The 18391-nt window shown below is 46.0% G+C and overlaps 1 long non-coding RNA gene across 1 annotated transcript in view; it reads left to right on the top strand.

The window, feature by feature from the left end:
* Positions 1–18391, top strand: part of LOC309373629 — an 87414-nt gene that overhangs the window by 51083 nt on the left and 17940 nt on the right. Inside the window, exon 2 of the long non-coding RNA XR_014170109.1 lies at positions 16361–16621. This is a non-coding gene — a long non-coding RNA (uncharacterized lncRNA). The remainder of the gene's footprint in view (positions 1–16360; positions 16622–18391) is intronic.

Genomic DNA, 18391 nt, shown 5'->3' with positions numbered 1-18391 from the left:
ATCCAACATGGGCAGAGCGCTTCTTGATAATGAGCAAAGATGCAGAAGTAAACCCCCTTGGCTGTCCCCCCTCTGTGTCAAGAAGGGATTCGAATCATGTTAGAAATCCTGAATCAACAAATCCTGAAAAGATAGCAAGGGGCTCTGTTTATAAAAGCAAACTCTTACATGGATCCTAAATGGTGAGCTTATTTCCTCCAACTCCTCCTCTCTGAATTTGCTTAAAATTAAAAGTTCTGTCAAGATTTGTGTCCAGATATGCAATATTTAGGTTTGCTTGAATTTGGATTTTCTAAAAGAATAAAAAATAGAAGTTAAATGGAAGCGTGCTTTGGTTTTGCCGGTTTCGCAGGAGCAGTGAAGGCTGGGCAAATGGCAAAACAAATTGATAGCTTTAGAAGCCCACCTGGGAGGGATGCTTATTCCTTAGCTGATGACTGCAGAATCCAGTGATGGCATGTAACGTATTTTCCCGTGTATAAGACGCCCCCATGTATAAGCCGACCCCTATTTTTTTAAACCCAAAATTAAGAAATTAATTAGCTTTGGGGGTGGGGGTGGGGGAGGTCACTTCCGCCAATCGCTCACCCACCTGCCCGCGACTGCTGATCACTTGCTACAGCCGCTGCTGACTGCACACCTCACCGCAGCTGCCAATCACCCGCCCAATCGCCGCTGCCAATCTCCTGCTTGCTGCTGCCATGAACTGCACGCCCCCCCCTGCATTCACTATCCATGTATAAGACGACACCCAATTTTTGCCTATTGCTTTATAGCAAAAAGCATTGTCTTATACACAGAAAAATACGGTATGTGTGAATGTACCATCACAGATGTCACACCACCAGAACTTTCATATTAACTGCATTTAGCTGCAATCCTAAACAATGGATTGGCATTCTGAGAACAAGCTGCAGTGAGCCTAGGGCCATTCAAAGCCTGAACTGTGGTTAATCTTAACTATGGTTTGCTGTAACAAGCAAGCTTCATAAACTGGTTTGAAGCTGACTTATTTCAACAAACTGTAGCTAAGATGAACCATGGTTTGTATGGGTTCAGATGTCACAGAAAAGTACTGTTACCCTAAAGCAGAAGCTTCCTAACTCCTTGTGGAACATTGGGTGGGGGGTTTTGTTTTGGGGGGAAGAAGAGAGTCACAAGTTCAAATCTCAATTCGTCTCATTCTTGCATGTCAAAATGAGGCTATTGTCTCTCATTACATGAAATGCATAGCTTTTCAACAGAATCCGTTCACACGTTCAATTGCCAATCATGAACTGTATAGAAATCAAATGCAGAACAGTAACATAATGCGCATGTGTGTGTGAATAGGACCCTAGAAACCTTAGTGCCTGCAATAATGCAAAAATATTAAGATGTAAGATGGGTCATTCGGAACTGGTTAGATAGGTGTACCTAAGTAATCCATATTCTCTCTCTCTCTCTCTCTCTCTCTCTCTCTCTCTCTCTCTCTCTCTCTCTCTCTCTCTCTCTCTCTCTGCCTAGACCTACCTCACAGGATTGTTGTAGGGATTAAATGATGAAGGGAGCAACCCTTGAGCTCCTGTGATGAAAAGGTGGAGCATATCAGCTGGATAGCTTGGTTGGTTAGTGCTAAGCTGCATATTCTCCATTGCAAGGGGTTGGAATAGATGATCCTCAGGTGTCAGGATGCTGTCAGTGGCTCCTGGTTGGCTGGCTAGGGAAGTATAAAGACATGGAGTTTTCTTGGCAGGGATACTGGAGTTCCAGCTCCAGGTGGATCACGTTTGGTCAAAACTCTCCACTATGACCTGTCCATCTTGGGTGGCCCTGCACGGCATAGCTCATAGCTTCTCTGAGTTATTCAAGCCCCTTCGCCACGGCAAGGCAGTGATCCATGAAGGGGATTGATGCTTTTGAATTATGGTGCTGGAGGAGACTCTTGAGAGTCCCATGGACTGCAAGAAGATCAAACCTCTCCATTCTGAAGGAAATCAGCCCTGAGTGCTCACTGGAAGGACAGATCGTGAAGCAAAGGCTCCAATACTTTGGCCACCTCATGAGAAGAGAAGACTCCCTGGAAAAGACCCTGATGTTGGGGAAGATGGAGGGCACAAGGAGAAGGGGACAACAGAGGATGAGAGGGTTGGACAGTGTTTTCGAAGCTACCAGCATGAGTTTGACCAAACTGCGGGAGGCAGTGGAAGACAGAAGTGCCTGGCGTGCTCTGGTCCATGGGGTCATGAAGAGTCGGACACGACTAAACGACTAAACAACAACAACTCCCTCTTCCTCCTCCCTGGAGGTCAGGATGGGGAGGCGATCTCTGCCATTCCTCCTCTGCACAGTCCCTGACATCAGGATCCCTTCCAACTTTATGGCTCTTGGATTTTTGGAAATGCAATAAATACATTGCGGTCCAGAAACATTCAAAATATAAGTGGAGGAGGTGACCCAGGCAAAAATCGAGGGAAGAGGCATTGGGGGTCAGAGGAAAGGCAGGCGAGTGAAGAAACTGGAGGCCAAGGTTTGGTGGCAGCCTTCTCTTGAATGCCATTCTCCTGTAGGATTGCTTCTTGCCCAGCTTGTTTGGAGTTTTGGGTTGGGCTGCCATTAGTATGCTGATGACACCCAACTGTATCTATTAATGGATGGCCATCCTGACTCGGCCCCAAACACACTGATCAGATGTTTGGAAGTTGTGGCTGGATGGTTACGTGGGAACTGGTTGAAGTTAAATTCTTTGAAGACAGAGGTCCTTTGGCTGGGCAGGACGATATGGGATTGGGGGGGGCAACTCCCATCTCTTATGGGGGCGCAATTAGTGCCAGCATGGTCCGTTAAGAGTTTGGGTGTACTCTTCGACACCTCCCTTTCCATGGAGGTGCAGATTGCAGCGATAACAAAGGTGGCATTTTTTCATCTCTGCCAAGCTAAGCAGTTGGCCCCTTAACTCTCTCGCCCTGACCTAGCCACAGTGATCCACGCGACAGTCACCTCCAGACTGGATGATTGTAACTCGCTCTACGTGGGGCTGCCCTTGAGACTGACCCAGAAACTCCAGTGGGTGCAGAATGCCGTGGCGAGACTCCTTACGGGGTCCTCGCTGTGAGATCACATTCACCCAGTGTTATACCAGCTGCACTGGCTCCCGGTGGAGTACAGGATCAGGTTTAAGGTGCTGGTTTTAACCTTTAAAGCCCTAAAGGACCCTTGCACCTATAGCAGTGTTTCCCAACCGGTGTTCCGCGGCACACTAGTGTGCCGCGAGATGTTGCCTGGTGTGCCGCGAGATGTTGCCTGGAGGGAGGCGAGCAAGGGCGTTTGCTTCCCGGAGGACGGAGCGAGGGCGCCCCCTGCTGGGCCGGGGCTCGCTCTCCCCAGAGGGTAAATCTGGATCAAATGGGGCGAGGGGCGGGCAGAATTCTGGGGGCCACTGATGCCCTACAGACCCCCCCAAGTCCTCCGGGGGGCGCGCTCTGCTGGGCTCTTTTCGGTCGTCGTGCTTGTGGGAAGCCGCCCCTTCCCTGGGCGACGCGCCGCCTCGTGACTCCGGAGTCAGTCCCGCGGGCTCTCGGAGGGACTCGCGAGCGATGGCGCGGCGGCTCCGGGGCGCGCTCAGCCGGGCCGCCGCGCGCCCCTGCGCAACCCCTGCTGCAGCTGCCCGGCGTGGAGCGCGACGCGGAGCCGGCCGGGCTTGGAGGCGCCCAGGTAGGGCCGAGCCGGGCGGGGGCAGGGAGGTCTCGGTCTGCTGCGGGCGCAGGAGGGCGAGCGGGAGAGGGGGAGCCGTCGGGTCTCCTGGAAGGAAGCGAGGCGGCGGCTGAGGGGGATGCAGCCCCGTCCCCAGCAACAGGCGCTCCTCGAAGTGAGGCCACAAGTCGGGGCTCGGACAGGGCCTGGAAGCAGCGGCTCCGGCTCTTGGGAGCGGAGAAGGGGACTTCGAAAGCGGCCTGGAGGAGAAAAGCCCCGATGCAGCGAGAGCGGGGAGCGTGCTGCTTTGTCCAGGCCTCCTCGCTTTGTGCCGTCCGCTGCCGGGAGCAGGACACGGGGGCTCCTCGTTCGCATGCTTTCCCGGGTGATCGGTGAGGGTTAGGGTTAGGGTCCCTCAGTCCCTCGCTTTGCTGCCTCCTCCCCCCCACCCCCCAAAGCTTGGAGGTCCCCGGCAAGGGGGAGGAAAAAAATTTGAAAGTTACACTTTCGTGCGTCCCTCCCGGCGTGACGCTGCGCGCTGACGTCACGGGGCTGTAATGGTGGTGTGCCTCGATATTTTTTTCATCAAACAAGTGTGCCTTTGCCCAAAAAAGGTTGGGAAACACTGACCTATAGGACCACCTCTTCTGGTATTTCCCACGGAGGACCTTACGGTCTTCAAACAAAAACACCTTGGAGGTCCCGGGCCACAGAGAGATTAGGCTAGCCTCAACCAGAGCCAGGGCTTTTTCGGCTGTGGCTCCAATCTGGTGGAATGCTCTGCCACTAGAGACTGGGGCCCTGTGGGACTTGACATCTTTCCGCAGGGCCTGCAAGACAGAGCTGTTCCACCAGGCCTTTGGCCAAGGCACAGCCTGACCCCCTCCTTTGGTAATTCTTCACAGAACTCTAGCCCAATGGTTGCCATCAATTTGAATTGCTTTTAGAATGCTGAATGAATTGCTGAATGAATGCTGAATGAATTGCTTTTAGAATGCTGTATTATTTTACTGTTGTTAGCCACTCTGAGCCCGGCTTCGGCTGGGGAGGGCGGGATATAAGTAAAATTTTATTATTATTTATTATTCTCGGTGAATAGGCATGCTGCTCTCTCATACATAGGCTAGGATAGCAGCAAGCCTATTTGCTGAGGGCACCCAGAGATGGGCGGCATGCGGACGAGGAGGAGGAAGAGGAGGAGGAGGAGGACGATGACAAGAAGCTGCTGCCACTTTGCACAGCTGCTATGGTGACCCCCACTGCAAAGCAGCATCAGAGCAGTGGCTTCCTCTTCCTCCTTGGTGCTGTTGCTCTTGGGTACCGCCTGAGGCAAGTGCCTCAGCTCGCCTCATTGGTGGGCCGGCTCTGTTCTTCACCCGGCTGTTTTTATATTCTTTAGCGTCTATTATGAGAAAAATCATAACTGCCGCCCTCCCCCTTGCACATCCCTGCACATTACCAATATTTCCACTGAGATAATTGGTTTCTTCTGCATTGCAGCCTAAAGGGTAAACAGGGTATTAAAGCCCTGACAGCTATTTAAAATGAAAAGCAGCCTCAGGAGTCTGCAATTTGGAAAAGAGGGGTGAGAGAGGGAACGCTTAGTTTTTAACACATGCATCTGGAAAGGGGGTGGATGAGTGGGAGGGAGGGAGAGAGAGAGAACTACTATGAGGGGGGTTTTAAGTGCGAAACCAGCCATCAGAAAGAATTAACCTACACACACTCTTCTCCAAATTGAAGCCTGTAAGCGCTTATTTCCATTCTTTTAAAAATTAGTCAGCTCTCAAGCTTTCATTTATATAAAAATAAATAAACCTCTCCCCCAATCTTCTAGGAATATTGAGACAAACTTGAAACCACGAGTCAAATGTTGTATTTTAATTTTAATTTTTTATCGGAAACTGGCTTGAAGCAAAAAGCAAAGTGATCTGTGAAAGATTTGATTTATCTTAAAATTCCCACCATCTCCTGAAAAGGCAGCCTGCCAACTGCTCTGTTTTTCTTTTAGCAGGCTTATCCAGCAAGCAGGCCTATTCCCAGGTCCAGAGCTGCCTGGGAGTCTTTGTGAGTGCCAAAGCCACCTGCTATCGTTTTGACAGCATCCACCAGGAATTTATGGGGCATCAACTCAAACATCTGTTGCATGCTGAGAACAAGGAGGAGAGTGTAAAAATCAGACTGTTGTGCTCGTTGACTTGCAGTCTGAATTGTAAACAAGCCCCACACAGATGAATATGAATGGGCTTCAGAAATTGGGTGCCATTTTACCACAAACTGTCATGGGGGAGATGTGGTCATGGACTGGAGGCAGAAAGTTTCAGGTATCAATCCCTGGGATCTCCAGTTAGAAAAGCATCTTTTTAATAAAGAAAGAAAGATTTATTGTAGCAGGACCTCCATTTGAGACCCTGGAGAGCTACTGCCACTTAGGGTGGACCGTATAAGGCTAAGTCAGGGGTCAGCAAACTAAGGTCTGTGGGCCAGATCAGGCCCAATGGCCTTCAGGATCTGGCTCATGGACTGTCTGTGGATCGGCGTGGGGATTCTGTTTGTTCAGGCTGTGCCATTTCCCCCCGCGCCATTCCATTCCCTCACTCCCTCACACACAGTGTGGTGGCACCTCCTCCCTCCCTCCTCCTGGCTTCTCCCTGCCCTGCCTAGAGGAGGAAGGGGACTGGGCTGAGCTGGCTGAGTGCCATTTTAAGCAGCCTCTCTCCAGAGCCAGCCCTTTCACGCCACTCATCTTTCCTTCTCTCTTTTTTTTAAAAGAATATTTATTAAAGTTTTCAAGAAATTATATAACATAGAAACAAAAAGAAAAAAAGAAAGAGAAAACAAAGATAACAATAAAATAAACATACATACAAAACAAATAACAAGTATAATTTCGATCCCTTATAGTCATATAACTTACTTTCCCGACCTCCTCATACCTCCCCTCTCTGTATTCCAATCTCTAATCAAGCCAATTCAGCAAATCCTTCCCCTAATTTCTGTTTAATTTTTAATCTTTCTTTTCTTAATTACATAATCATTACAGCTAGAAACCCCTTAATTTGTAAATCAACATCGTTCTAACATTCAATAATCTTACAATGTTTCTTAAGATAGTCCTTAAATTTCTTCCAATCTTCTTCCGCCGTCTCTTTTCCCTGGTCACGGATTCTGCCGGTCATTTCTGCCAGTCCCATATAGTCTATCACCTTCATCTGCCATTCTTCCAGAGTGGGTAATTCTTGTGTTTTCCAATACTTTGTGATAAGTATTCTTGCTGCTGTTGTAGCACATCTTCCCTTCTCTGCCGCCACTGCCGCCCTGGTGCTCCTGTGGGCCAGAGAGTAGAGTAGACAAGCTCGCTCTGCCTACGCACGAGAAGCAGCAGCAGCGGTGGTGGTGGCGGAGGTGGCAGCGGCGGCAACCCCTGGGAGGTAAGCACAGCGGCTGAGGCTGGGGGTGGGGAGGAGGACTACTTGCCCTCCTCGCCTCTTTTTCCAGCCCCCCCGGTGCCATTTCTCCGGCCCGCCACAAGGTCTGAGGGACAGTGGACCGACCCACAGCTAAAAAAAATTTCTGACCCCTGGGCTAAGTGGATGAATGGATTACTCAATGGTCAGAACCCCTCTGAGAAATTTCACAGCCTTATTTAAATGGTTTTTGCTGCTCTAGAAAGGTTTCCACCCCTCCCCCCAACCAATTCACTGTGAAGCTTCCATGGCGGTTGGAGGATGGATGGCGGCTAACAGATTGAGGTTGAATCCTGACAAGACAGAAGTACTCTTTTTCGGGGACAGGAGGCAGGCAGGTGTAGAGGACTCCCTGGTCCTCAATGGGGTAACTGTGCCCCTGAAGGACCAGGTGCGCGGCCTGGGAGTCATTCTGGACTCACAGCTGTCCATGGAGGCGCAAGTTAATTCTATGTCCAGGGCGGCTGTCTACCAGCTCCATCTGGTATGCAGGCTAAGACCCTACCTGCCCGCAGACTGTCTCACCAGAGTGGTGCATGCTCTAGTTATCTCCCGCTTGGACTACTGCAATGCACTCTACATGGGGCTACCTTTGAAGGTGACCCGGAAACTGCAATTAATCCAGAATGCGGCAGCTAGACTGGTGACTGGGAGTGGCCGCCGGGACCACATAACACTGGTCCTGAGAGATCTGTATTGGCTCCCAGTATGTTTCTGAGCACAAAGTGTTGGTGCTGACCTTTAAAGCCCTAAACGGCCTCGGTCCTGTATACCTGAAGGAGCGTCTCCATCCCCATCGTTCAGCCCAGACACTAAGGTCTAGCGCCGAGGGCCTTCTGGCAGTTCCCTCATTGTGAGAAGTGAGGTTACAGGGAACCAGACAGAGGGCCTTCTCGGTAGTGACGTCCACTCTCCCTTCAAATGTCAAGGAAATAAGCAGCTATGCTATCTTTAAAAGACATCTGAAGGCAGCCATGTTTAGGGAAGTTTTTAATATTTAATGCTGTACTGTTTTTGACATTTGATTGGAAGCCGCCCAGAGCGGCTGGGGAAACTCAGCCAGATGGGCGGGGTATAAATAATAAATTATTATTATTATAATGGCAAGTTTCTACCCCTTTTGCAATGAGCAGACCACACACTGTTAAGTAAGTTTAAAATGCTTTACTTACAGATTCAAGGTCTCAGTCATGCATTGTTCCACGCGACAGCAAGGATAATACAAGCAAAATACTCTTGGGTAGAAAGAACAGACTATAGTCCCGAGCATGTGCTGTAAGCTTGTAAACAAGCTCACACATGGCTGTCTCATTACACAATGCAGAGAGAGATAGAGAAAGGAAGTAAAAAGGCTTCACTTCCTCTCTAGAGGAGAGGGGGCGTGGCCTAGCTGGGTCTATCTAGTAATACAACTCTATGGTCCTTTACCCCTTCATGCACTAACTAGAAGTCATGCATAGTTATGTTCGACTACCATTGCCTTCAAAGATCTAGCATGGAAAAAAGAAGGGAAAGGGGCTATCAGAACAGGATAATGAGAAAATCAAGGATTCCTCTTCCCAAATATGGGATAATTGGCTCTCAGCCTTTTGATTTATGGCTGGTATAGCTGGGGATGTAGCACCCAAGGAAAGTCTGGAATAGACTATGGACTATTTTTCAGCACGAGGTGACTAGCAACTGAATGTGCCGCTCTGTTAAAAAGCAACACCCTTGGTGTTAAGATCTGCAGTGCTTTATATTCATATGCAGTCTTTAAGTAATGAAAATACTTATGTGAACTAGCCTTGAGTCACTGAGATAAGTAGAGATTTGTGGAACACACATTAGGCATGGTTATTACCGTGTGCTGGTATAGACCAAAGAATGCTAATCACACAGTTTGCCACACGTTGTATTGTGGAATCTTTACATTACGAAGTACAGTCCATTTTTAATTTGTGGGTTTTCCCATAGAACACACATTTCCCATTCAGGGCAAACAAAAGTGAGCAAAGGTTTCTGTCACATAGTAAGTAACTTGAGTTTCAAAGCTCCCCCAAGACTCCTGCTCAGAGGCCATATAATAAAAACTGCAATTTTTGTAGTTATGTGGAAGGAAGCAGAAAGAGTTACAGTCATGATACGGACTTTTATTCTGACATGTGCATGATTAAAAGCTCAATTATTGTAGCATGACCTTCTTATGCATGAGGATATGTCATAATAGGAGTCTAGAGACTCTCATATAATATTGGGAATGAAGGTGGAGAAAGGCTTGTTACACAACGATCAATGTGAATGGCACACTTGGGAAGGGAAACTGGGATGCAGAGATACCTTTAGCCATCAATTGTGTTAATGTAGTGGTTAGGAAGGCTAATGGCAAAGTTACCATTCTTGGCCAGCTGTGGGGCGAGTGCAGGTGGAACATGACATTTCTTGACTTTCAGTACCGGGGGGAAATATGAACCTGTTTTTATCAACCTCCAAGCAGCAGAAAAAAACTAAAGATGCAGAAGTTATGTTGTAGGACCCATTCACTAGAAAATTCCCACCCCCCTGCCTTGAGGAGCTTACATTTTTTAAAGAAAAATTATTTATACTTTTTGAGGAGATTTCACCCCTCCCATACCCAAGAATCTCCTGACCATCTCCTGAGGTCTCTGCTGACTCTACAGAGAGGAGGAGCAATGTACTGCTCTCTACTTAATTAGTCAAGTGAGTGAGTCTCTGTGTGAGAGAGAGAGTAAGTCAGTGTGTTGGAGAGTGAGTGCAAGAGATAGCATTTAGAGATAAGATTGCTGCTAAGAGCAGCTGCAGGCACTCAGAGTAGCATTGATGTATGCTCAGAATATTTAGCTCTGTATATAGTTTGTATTATAGCTATAGTTATAGAATAAAAGAAGATACTTTACAGAGCTGCTCTCCGAGTGGTTTATACTCTGCAAGACTCTGCAAAACGCTGCTGCGCAACGACTGCATTATTGAGACAGTGAATCCGGTGCTCTCAGCTCCAAGCTGTGAGTCCACAGCACTGTGACCAGTTCCTGTGAGAAAGGAGGTCTCCGGCAGTGCTACCCAGCTCGCCTAGCCCAGTCGGGGCTGTAGTGCATGAGTCCAGTTGGTGCACTGGCTCAAGGGCGATGCTGACACTTTTCAGATATATACATTTCACTGATTTTACAATCATTTTGACATTTTAAAACTTGACTTCCTTCCCCCTCTTTCTATGATTCCTTAAATTAATTTTTCGTATCTTCTGCATATCCAAATTAACTTAACTTACTCATTTATTTATCTTCTTTAAACATATACTCATATGTAGCTGCAGGTTATTACAGCAATCCTGCCAGTGTTGTTATCTGTTTACAATTTATCTGCAAATATGCAATAAACCATTTCCATTCTTTTATTAAAAAAAAGTTTGTTATCTTGATTTCTTATTCTTCCGGTAAGTTCCGCCATTTCTGCATATTCACAAGTTTTTGCATCCATTCTTCCTTTGCTGGGACTTCTTATTTCCGTTTTTGGCCAAGTAACATTCTTATGCATACAGTGCCGGATTTACATATAAGCTAAACAAGCTATAGCTTAGGGCCCCACTCTCTACGGTCCCCCCAAAAAATTAAAAGAAAAAAACTCTGGATACTTCTTAATTGTATTTCAGTTCAACAATTACTTTGATAAAATACATATTTTGTTACATGCAAATGGCTTTAGATACCTATTAGGTCCATAAATTACCATATAGCATATAGGGTAAAGGTAAAGGGACCCCTGACCATTAGTTTCAGTCGCGGGTGACTCTGGGGTTGCGGCGCTCATCTCTCTTTATTGGCCGAGGGAGCCGGCGTACAGCTTCCGGGTCATGTGGCCAGCATGACTAAGCCGCTTCTGGCAAACCAGAGCAGCGCATGGAAATGCTGTTTACCTTCCTGCTGGAGCAGTACCTATTTATCTACTTGCACTTGACAGCAAAATAAATAGCAAAACCAGACAGACCTCAGTGTAACACTCAAATCAGAAGTGTAACACTCAAAATGGAGCACGTTCAGCTTCTGAAAAAAGTTTGCAAACCAGAACACTTACTTCCGGGTTTGCAGGGTTTGGGTTCCAAGTTGTTTGAGTACCAAGGCGTTTGAGAACCAAGGTACCACTGTACATACAGAAAATATTTTCTTCATCTAGTTCACAAAAATGCACATCATTATTCTGTCTGTATCCTACCATGAAATCTGTAGTTTTGGCTACTTGTGCAAGTGATATTTCTTCTTCTTCTGGGTTTTCGTCAACCTGTTTTGTCATTGATTGTCCTTTATAATTAAATCTCATTTCAGCACCATCTGGCATGTGTCTCTGCTCCATTTAAGGTGTTCCCCCTTTGGCCAGGAGCAGAACATTAGGGAATCTTCAATTACACTGGTTATTTTTCCTTCTAGGTATCACTTTAACAGCTGTGATTACCACCTACTGCAGGTTCCTTGATCACCCGGGACATCACTGCCTTAGATTCTGAAACAATTCAAGAAAAGTGTGTGTATGAGAGAGAGAGAGAGAGAGAGAGAGAGAGAGAGAGAGAGAGAGAGAGAGAGAGAGATGATCAATTCAGATCGATTTCAAAAATTAGTTATTTATATAGTGGCTGATTTTATTTCTCCCCTGCCACGGGCCAATAGCTTGTTGAAAAAACAAAGTCCAGTTATCATTCTCAAGGCCTGGAAATAGCTTACACTGTTTGCATGAGGCTTTGTCAACACTGCAGTGGCGTTTCTGATTGCATACCCCTCAAATGTCCTGGAAAAACCCGAGACATCCATTTTTTTCTGCAAGAACACTGCAGCCACTTTGGGTGTGGTGATCTTGCTCGATTCCATTCTGAGATCTCCCCCCAGGAGAACATTTGTTTGGGGCTGTGATGTTTCATTGTGCCTTTTGGGCCTGGAAAACCACATCTTTGGGGCTCCATGAGTTGCATGGGAAGATGCGCATCCTGGTTTTGGGACTCAGCATGTCGGAGTGGATGTAAGTCCTGTGCTAGACTTTTCCACATACAGTAAACCTGCAACTTATTGCACATTCAGCTTTATGCGCTTGGCAATTTAAAAATAAAAATAAAAGAGGGAGGGCATCTGGGGGGGGGAAGACTTTGGCAGTCTCACCTGCTATTGAACCCAATGCGTTTTGACTATATGCAATTTTACCTTAGGCACTGTTAAGTTGTGGGTGAACATATCAGACGACACAGCGATTCTTCAAACAGCTCTTGTTTATTCACAGGCCAGGCCAGAACTGAACTGAAGGGTTCAGCCAGCCTGCTTATATAGAACTCCACTACAAAGCAACTGTAACACTTTCTGTAACTATCCAATCACTGAATGTCACTTTCAATCCCTTATTTGCATATGTGGACCTGAGTGAAAACTATCTACAGTATCCGCCTGCTGGCCCAGGGTGAGAACTTCAGTACATAACAGGCACGATCCTCAGAATGTAACCCCCCTCATAAGTTGTGGCCTAGCTGTATTAGACAGTGCCACTCATTCATACATTCATTCATACATACATACAGGAGGAAGTTAATGGGTGAATTCAGGGAAATCCCTGATCTGGAGGCTAAAGCTTTACCTTCACTCTGGTGACAGGCTGTTCCCCTGCACAGGGCGCTGAGCTGAGGGGGCGCAAAATTGAGAAGATCCATTTTGGGGTGCCAGATTTTGGGCTAGCTTAGGGCACCATATTACCAATGATTACCAAAGTCCACTCCTGCTGGTGACTCCAGTTTCTGACTTAAGGGTAGGTTTATCTGTTTTTCTACTTTAGTCCAGGTTATTGAACAGAACCCCATAGAATAATGGGAACTTTTGGGGGAAAACCACCTAGTCTTGACTTCTCTGCCACCTCTATCTACAAGGTTATTTTCCAGAGTATAATGGCAGAGATATAAGGTTGGTTTCCTGCTATTCTAGAGAGATAAGTAGATAGGTAGTAAGGTCCAAAATAAATATTCTCTTCAGAGATTTCCTTTGGAAGGTGTTTGACGGTGTTTCTGCCCGTTGCTTTGAAATGTTTTGCCCCCACCAAAGGTAGATTTTGTTCAATTATTATCAAGAGAAGTCAACCTCCCAAAATATCTTCGTCATCACTCTTGACATCACCAGGCAGCTGCCTCAGATATCGTCCATTAGCTGACTCGCCTTACTAATGGCCTTGCAGCTTTTGACACTGCAAAAGCCATTTTGTTCTCAGCTGTTTTTGCCTGATTCTAGGAAAACATTTTGCCATCTAATGGGTAGAGTGCAGTATTCTTAAAGCCAATGGCTCTCTGCGCAAACAGTTGTTACATAAGCAGAGCCAGATAATGTAGTGGAAAAATTGCTCCCGGACAAATCTTTCAAAGCATTAAACGGGGGGGGGGGGGGAGAGTGAGTATTCTGTTTTGTATGTGTATGTTTAATGTTTGAAGGGAAGAAAGCACTTATTTGAACAGTGTTTCAAGCTCACTAATTCCTCAAGCAGCAGAAAGTTTCCATGACAGCCTTTTAAAGATTTGGTTTTCTTGAATCTTTGTGTAATATCTGTTTATTTACAAATATGCATGCTGAACATGGGGAGGCAGACTGACAGCCAGCTAGACAGCAGAAAGCATCCTTTACTCAAAAGTAAACAGCATGCCCATGGCTCCTTCTTATCAGGCTACATAATTCTTTCTCATGCCTATACACAGGGCCGTCCCACCCATGGGGCAAGGTGAGGCAACTGCCTCAGGCAGCCAGATCCTTGATAGTTCATCAGCTTGATTACATTTATCTGTATAATTAAACGAGACCATTTGACTGTTTCAGTAGGTGTAGAACTTTATGAACTTCCCGAAAGAAGCAACATGCAACATAACCCCCCCTCCCGCCCCATTGCCATGACTTCAAACTTTTACATTCAATATGCTAGATGGAAATTGAAGTGCTGGTAGTAAACTGGAGGGGTATCTTCCTTGTCACATAAGATGAACACACACAATTATAAACTCATTCTAAGGTAAATAAGAGGGAAAGATTAATCAGCTTCTTATTATCTTGTCAGGAAAATACTAGGAATGTCAATTATCCTGCTGTGAATTGCTTTCATTTGATGCAAAACGAAAAGTCCTCCACATGCCTTCAATCACATAACCATTAGATGACAAGAGGGAGTAGACATCAAAGAGGGAAAATAACTTCATAACCTTTTCTGTCTTTCTTGAGGCTAATTCATGCATTTGAGAGCAGGAACATGCTTACATGGGGGGGCACATGCTCTACAGTCAGAACGATGCAGGGCAGATTAGCATGGCAAGAGCACATTTTCTCCCCACTTTCATTCATTCATTCATTTAAGAAGCACTTGTAAGATGCTTCATAATCTCTAAGCTGTGTACTGTCGAAAAAGCAAGTTGTCATCAAAACACAAAACAACAGCAACAACAACAAAAACACATGGGAGCAAATAAAACAGATCTGGGATATTCAGACATGTAAAACGGGGTCCAGTCTTACTAGTGAAGTATTCCATATATGGAGGCGGAGCTTGTTGAGTGCATGCGCTTCACGCATAACAGGTACAATCCGCATAGCTGTCAAGTGTCCCTTATTTGAAGGGACAGTCCCTTATTCTAGCACCATGTCCCGCTGCTGTCCCTTATTGATGGATGTCCCTTAAATGTCCCTTAAATGATGTCCCTTAAATTTCAAAGGAAGCAACTCCTCTCCCTCCCTCCCTGCCAGCCAGGGAGGAGGGAGGCTCCAACTGTGTTGCTTGGCTGTGTTGCTCACCCAATAAGAAGTCTAAGAACGACTGGGGGGTGGAGCTTGCATGCCTTGTGTGTGGCTAGTTAATGCAAGCTGAGGGGGTTTTTGAATGCAGGACGCCATTTTGTTGCACGTGCTGCTGCAAACTTTGCAGTGCAAAGCCAGGCCGGGGAGCCATCTTAAGTTAAGGCTGCATAGGCCTTGTGGTGCATGTGATTCAGATTCTATTCAGTTGAACCTCTGGTTACAAAGTTGGTTGGACAGTGTTCTCGAAGCTACCAGCATGAGTTTGACCAGACTGCAGGAGGATAGGAAGACTGGAGTGCCTGGAACAGGTGAGGCTGCAGGTCCCTTATTTTGGCTGCTGGTCCCTTATTTTCAAATCTGTAAGTTGACAGCTATGACAATCAGGTAGCATGACTGGGAAAAACCTCCCTGTTAAGTTGTGGGTGAACATATCAGACGACACAGCGATTCTTCAAACAGCTCTTGTTTATTCACAGGCCAGAACAGAACTGAACTGAAGGATTCAGTCAGCCTGCTTATATAGAGCTCCAATAGAACGCAACAGTAATCATTTTCTGTAACTATCCAATCACTGAACGTCACTTTTGATCCCTTATTTGCATATGTGGACCTGAACTATCTACAGTATCCCCCTGCTGGCCCAGGGTGAGAACTTCAGTACATAACACTCCCCATGAGATCGTGGAGATAGCCGGCAAACCTATGCAGCCTACTACTATACAAAACATTAGCATAGCGTAGCGTAGCGTAGTATAGCATACCCACTGCATTAGAGATTGATTGGGGATTGGCCCCACTGAATATGAAGGGCAAATGCTTGTAAATAATATAAAGTAAAATAGATGAAGCTAGGAACTCTCTCTTTCTTTCTCTCTCTCTCTATATAATGGTGAATTTATTCTGCCATCATTTCATATCCTGTTCAGTCCAGGAGTTGCACAATGATCGCTGCTTCACCGTAATAAACTATTAAGCGTGCCAGACAGACAGGGAAGGATATTAAAGCAGATGAAATGAGATAGGTGGGAATTGTAACACGTATTCCTATAGCAAAACACCCAGTCTGCTCTTCCCCACTCAGATGGAACCCCTACGAGAGCATTATGAAACAGTTTCTGTTTCATAAGGCTCTTGATGGTATCAATATCAGACACATGGCAGAGGCAGAACCAAGGCACAAAACCACAGTAGACCAGGACTTAGAATCAGGTTCTGCATTACACAAAATATTCACGTCACGTTTTCTCCTTGGTGGTGACCCTGTGTTTGAGCTGCGCCTCTTCAAGCTGCAGATCTGGGTCTACATTATTGCATGTTCCTGTTAAAAACAACAACAAATAAATCCCTGCACATAGAAAATGCCCATGTCAGGGAGACGACCAGGTTTATCCAGTTTTCTGTTTGGAAGTTTTCTTCTTTGTATATGGAGAGTTACCGTATTTTTCGCTCTATAAGACGCACCAGACCACAAGACGCACCTAGTTTTTGGAGGAGGAAAACAAGATAAAAAATATTCTGAATCTCAGAAGCCAGAACAGCAAGAGGGATCGCTGCGCAGCGAAAGCAGCAATCCCTCTTGCTGTTCTGGCTTCTGGGATAGCTGCGCAGCCTGCATTCACTCCATAAGATGCACACACATTTCCCCTTACTTTTTAGGAGGGAAAAAGTGAGTCTTATAGAGCAAAAAATACGGTATTTCATCATGCAAGTCCACATCTGCAGTCTGCTGCGGTACAGCTCAGACACAGGTTGGCTACCTTGTCGACATCTAGGCAAGTGGCTTATGACAAAATAAACGAGAGCCCCTTCCTCTTGTTGAGGTCAGTGTTGCAAGCAGTAAAGGCAAGAAAAGACATTGTGTTGTCTTTTGCTGTTTACACGGAAAGTCATCACAAGATGAGATAATGGTAGAACAAAACTTTATCCTTGATGAGGTCTTGAAGCCTGCAGAGAGTAGTGTCAGGGAACTGCCATCGGCTCAGAGGCGAGAGGTGGAAGGGCAGATGGATTACAGAGAGCCTCCAAAGATCGTGGGAAGCAGCACTTCCTCAGGGGAGAAGGTAGGCCCCTCCTCTAGTAGAGAAGAGCTGCAGGGCTTGGAGGATTCAAGAAGGAGCCAAGACACCTTGCCTGAGCAAAGCGGGGAGGAGGGAGGTGCACCTTTACCCAAGCCTTCCCTGCGCAGTAGGTTTTCACGCAGAGAGGGGAGGCATCGGCTGGGGGTCAAGAAACTACTCTGCTGGGGAAAGTTTAAGGACCGCCCACTCTCAGATTCTGCTAGTGACTGAGCCAGACATGGAATAGAGGCGTTCTGCATTGTAAATGTTTTTGCACCAATAATAAAGCCTTTGAAAAGACCAGTGAGGGATCTCGCCTGTTCGCTCTCAAGCAACCACATCGATAGGCATAACAAGTAGTGATAAATTTATCCAGCCAGGTCTCTTGGGCCATAGATAATTTTTAGCTCATTGCAGAGAATTTGTGGATAATAGTGGAAAGAGAATATAAGAAGGTATGGCCACGGTTTAGAAGAATTAAGATTTCATGTGAGACGTTGCGGTCCTTAGACACTTACTCCATCACTTAAGTGAAGATGCTGAAGAAGATTGGAGATGGAGACTTGGACGCAAAATAATTGAAAATGAGATGAGTCAATGCGAAAGAAAATTTAGCTAAAGTGAATAGATAACAAAATATCCATTCTATTTCCATCCCAGCATCTCTAGGGTAGACTATTTTGATATTAACACCAAGGTATTTCAAATTATTGTATTTTCCATCGCTCTGTCTCCCTGTTTCAAAAATCTATAGTGAGAATGCCACCAAATAACAGGCATTTGCTTGTGCTAATACAAGTTATTTCTCCAGTTTCCGTGCTAGAAAGGACCTGTTGCAATCAGCAGCATTTTCTTGTAAAAATATAGCCCCCAATTTCCTTTGTTCATGGAACAGCAAGAAATAGGTTATATTTGTCGGTAGTTACATAAACTGAAAGAAAGGGCTCAGGAAAGCTTGACAGACGCACAAGTAATTACATGTTTTGTGTTTTGACTCATATTATACAGGCTGATGACTTGTTCTGGCTGAAGGCCCATCATAAGTACAAAAATAAGCGCTTCAGACACATTCATTCTGCACAACAGACGGAAATTAGCGAACCTTTCTTGAGAAGGCATCGCCTTCCTCCCACACATCCTCTGCCACCTTCCATCTCCCCTTGAACCGAAGTAAACCAGAACTGAATATGCTCAGACTCCTCACACTAAGAATGTGTGATTATGAATGATGGACAGATCCCTTCTACTTCGACTCCATAAATAATCAGGAGCAGCTACTTGGTAGCCCAGAAGGCAAATCTAACCCACAAAGGGCCTTCATCTGGCTCCTAGGAGACCTGATTTTTTTTAACCAAGGTTAGCCACTTTGCTCACAGTTCAGCTCCTAAAGAAAAGAAGCAAGGAT

The sequence above is a fragment of the Podarcis melisellensis genome (genome assembly GCF_964234715.1).
Source record: "Podarcis melisellensis genome assembly, chromosome: 7".
Classification (NCBI taxonomy): Eukaryota; Metazoa; Chordata; class Lepidosauria; order Squamata; family Lacertidae; genus Podarcis; species Podarcis melisellensis.
The sequence above is the reverse complement of the archived record's forward strand: the minus strand, read 5'-3'. Positions and strand labels throughout refer to the sequence as shown.